The 4,156-nt window shown below is 31.1% G+C and overlaps 1 pseudogene; it reads left to right on the top strand.

Moving 5' to 3' along the window:
* Window positions 1-1,011, top strand: part of LOC101489711 (7-deoxyloganetin glucosyltransferase-like) — a 5,139-nt pseudogene extending 4,128 nt beyond the window's left edge.
* Window positions 1,012-4,156: the final 3,145 nt, after the last annotated feature.

Raw genomic sequence — 4,156 nt, 5'->3', positions numbered from 1 at the left:
TTTTTTTTAGTTGACAAACTCTCGATGCTCCATGTTAATGCATCGTGAGTTTGAGGGGAGATGTTAGATAATATTATTATATATTAGTAGTAAGGGTATTTTAAACAATTCTATTCTTTTATATATATACTCATTGTAACCCTATTAACTTTAGTTTTGGTTCATTATATGTTATGAAACCCTAAAGTGGTTGTTTCTCTTCTTCCTCTTTCTTCCTCTTTTCATTGTTAGGATAACTTACCTCTAGTCTATTCCATTGGTCCCTTAAATTTTCTCTTAAAAGATGTCACTGATAACGAATTGAACACAATTGGTTCCAATCTTTGGAAAGAGGAGACAAAGTGTTTGGAATGGCTCGAAAGCAAAGAACCCAACAGTGTTGTTTATGTCAATTTTGGAAGCATCACTGTTATGACAAGTGAACAAATGGTCGAGTTTGCTTGGGGATTAGCTAATAGCAAGAAAACATTTTTGTGGGTCATAAGGCCAGATCTTGTAGCCGGTGAAAAAGCTGTTCTGCCTCTAGAGTTTTTGGAAGAGACAAAAGATAGAGGTTTATTGTCAAGTTGGTGTCCACAAGAGGAAGTGTTGGGTCATCCATCAATTGGGGGTTTTTTGACACATAATGGTTGGAATTCAACGTTGGAAAGTGTGTGCGGGGGTGTTCCAATGATATGCTGGCCTTTCTTTGCAGAACAGCAAACTAATTGTCGATTTTGTTGTAATGAATGGGGGATTGGTTTGGAAATTGAAGATGCTAAGAGAGATAAGATAGAGGGACTTGTGAGGGAATTGATGGATGGGGAAAAGGGTAAAGAAATGAAAGAGAAAGCGTTGAGGTTGAAAGAATTGGCTAAAGATGTTGCTTGTGGACCATATGGATCATCATTTGTGAATTTTGAGAATCTTATTCGTCACGTTTTGTTGTGATAAAACTCCAAAGTTTTATGACTTTCTTCTTGTTCTTCTTGTTGTATGTTTGTTTGAGGGGAAGTGTCCTAGTTTGGTGTTTCGATTTATTGCTAATAATGTTTATGGATATTTTGTTTTAATTGATTAATTCACTCACTCCACATGGATCATCATTTGTGAATCTTGAGAATCTAATTCACCATGTTCTCTTGTGAGAGAAGTTCAAATTTGTCATCACTTGTGGTTTGTGTGCATCTTCATAAGGAGAAAATGTTCTCTAGTCACAACTTTGGGCACAATATTTAGATACACAAAAAAATATTTTAAAAAAAATTAAATAATGTTTATTTTAAAATAATTAAATAATAAATATTTTTATGTGTGTTCAAAAAAATTTTATTTAGGAGTGTGATTATGTAAATATTTTTTTGTTAATAATTGAATATTGGTATATTATTTGGTTGTGAAGTGGGCGTCGTAAAATTAATTTTAGTAAAATGTGTGTGATGGGTGAATAATTTTGTTTGAAATAGTTTATGTTAAAAACTAACTTTTACACAATTAGTGACCTATAAATATTATAGATTTTTTTTTGTGAAACAAATTCTAATTATATTTACTCTAAAACTTGAAATTTGAATGCTTTTCATTCATAAACAAATATAAAAGTAAGAATTTATCATTTATTTATTAGTTTCCACTCAATGTAAATGCAATTCTTTTTGTAATCAAAATGGTTTAAATGGAATGCTGTCATTTTTCTAGATTTACATTTATTAATTTTATTCCCTTAATGTCAAAGACTTAAAAAAAAATTAAAAATTTGTGTATTCGATAAAAAAAAATTATTTAAATATATTAATTTTACAATATAATTTTTATTTTTATTTTATTATAGATTGATTAAATAAAATTAAAGAATTTTATAAAACTTTAAAAACAAAAGCATGTGAAATAAAAAGTCTATCAATAGCGTCACCAGTTTAACCCAAACCTCACGCCTCCTAGTTACTAGCTACAAACATAATGGCCAATAAATCAATATTCACTAGTGGTGCAAAGGAAATAGGAAAAGAAGATCCCATCAGAAATGAAAGCTTGAAAATATATCTTACTGCAGAAACTTGACGCCAATAGGGGTTTCTGATCAGAATATCCCTTTTTTTAAATTACAATACCAAAATGCCCAACTTCCAAAAAATAATATCAAAATGTCCTACTTTTTAGCTCCAGTTGCTCATCGCAACCTGGGGATGCGACCTTGTGAAGGCAAAATTTTCTCAACGTAGTTAGATGGTCGCATTCTGGGGATGCGACCTTGTACTGGATTTTAATTTTTTTTCTTCTTGGATTTGTTATTGGGTAAATTATATTTATTATTATTAAATAATTAAAAAATAATTAAAACATTAAAAAATAAAAAATATTATTATAAATAATAAAAATAATTAATTTAATAATATTATATAACTTTTAATAATTATAATAATAAAAAGAGTAATAGTAATAAATTTAATAATAATAATAAAAAGAAAATTCTATTAATAAAATAAAATAAAAATACATTAAATTAAAAGAAAAAATACATTAAAAAAATAATAATTTTAATATTAATAATAAGAAAATTATATTAATACATTAAAATAAAATTACATTAAATTAAAAGAAAAAAATACATCAATTTTGAGTAGATGTGCCAGCAGCGTTTGGACAATGTTTCTTAGTATGATCAGATACCAAACATAATTCGCACTTTCTTGGGACTCTATCCGTAGTGTCAATTTCTGTTCTAATGCGTTTGGTGTTTGGGCGACCTTTTGACTCTCCGCATTAGTGGATTGCGACACACCTTAACACCTTCATATTGTGGCCAATATCCTTCGTTTGGTATCGGTTGGAACGCTTCATTGTAGACTTTATGTACTGTTTCCATCTTGTACACATCAGATATAAGGCTCCAATAATCATATTTGATGCTAGAACATGCTACTATCACACGTGAACAAAGCATATGTTTAGCTTGATATTTTCCACAATCGCACCACTTGTTAGGAAGATTTACACTGAAATGACCAATTGGTCACCCTTCTTTTGGAACTACTGTCTCGTGCACCATGAAAGTATGGTTGCTTCGATCAAAACTATCGACTCTATGACTATTTGATTTACGTATTTCCGATTTCATAAAAGTCATGCATGTTTCTGTGTACACCTGACCAGTAGCTAAAATTTATGCGCGTTGTTTTGCCATGGTTGGAAATAATGTACCTATTTTATAACATGTTGATTGGACCAAAGCAATGATGGGAAGGTTGCATGATTCTTTTAATACTGCTTTCATCGACTCCACAAGGTTGGTGGTCATCTGACCCCAACGGCTACCTCCATCAATTGCGTGAATCCATTCTTGTCGCGGTATATTGTCTAACCATTTCAAAGCTTTTGGGTTTACGATGCCAATTTCTCTGCGGTAGTATCGATATGTAGACTCATTGATTGAGTAACCTGTATTGAGACAATAGACAATGCATTATTACACTAATTATAAAACTTCATAGTTTAATTTTTCATTAATGATAAGAAGTAAGAATTAAATTATTACCTAGAGAAATAACCTTGTTCTTCAAAGAATTATCCTTAAATTCCCTTGCAAAATTTTGTGAAATATGTCGGACGCAAAACACATGCTTTGACAGAGGATGTTGCCACCCATTATTCAGATTATTGTAAGCATTTTTGATAGATTCGTGTCTATCTGAAATCAAACAAATGTTGGCTTGTGGAGTGACGTGTGATCTCAAATTTCTCAACAAAAAAAAACTCCAAGCCTCTTTTGTCTCACCTTCCATGAGAGCATAAGAAATGGGAATGATATTGTCGTTCCCATCCTGTGCAACTGCTACCAATAGAGTTCCCTTATACTTGTTGTATAACCAAGTTCCATCAACTTGTACAATTGGTTTGCAAAATTTAAACGCAGATATGCATGGAACGTAAGCCCAAAATAGTCTATGAAAGATTGTCATCCCATTTATCAAACCATGCTCATTATAAGCTGAGATTGTTTCCATTTTAATAATGGTTCTTGGAGCAAACGTTTGCATAACTAATAACCATCGTGGAAGTTGATTGTAAGACTCTTCCCAATTGCCATAAATTTGTTCGATTGCCTTATTTTTTTCCCAACCAAGCCTTTCTATAACTAATTGTGTAGTTATGCAAGCCTTAATCTGAGCAAATAATG

The sequence above is a fragment of the Cicer arietinum genome, chromosome 2 (assembly GCF_000331145.2).
Source record: "Cicer arietinum cultivar CDC Frontier isolate Library 1 chromosome 2, Cicar.CDCFrontier_v2.0, whole genome shotgun sequence".
Taxonomy (NCBI): Eukaryota; Viridiplantae; Streptophyta; class Magnoliopsida; order Fabales; family Fabaceae; genus Cicer; species Cicer arietinum.
Note: the sequence above shows the minus strand (reverse complement) of the source record. Positions and strands in the feature narration are given on the sequence as shown.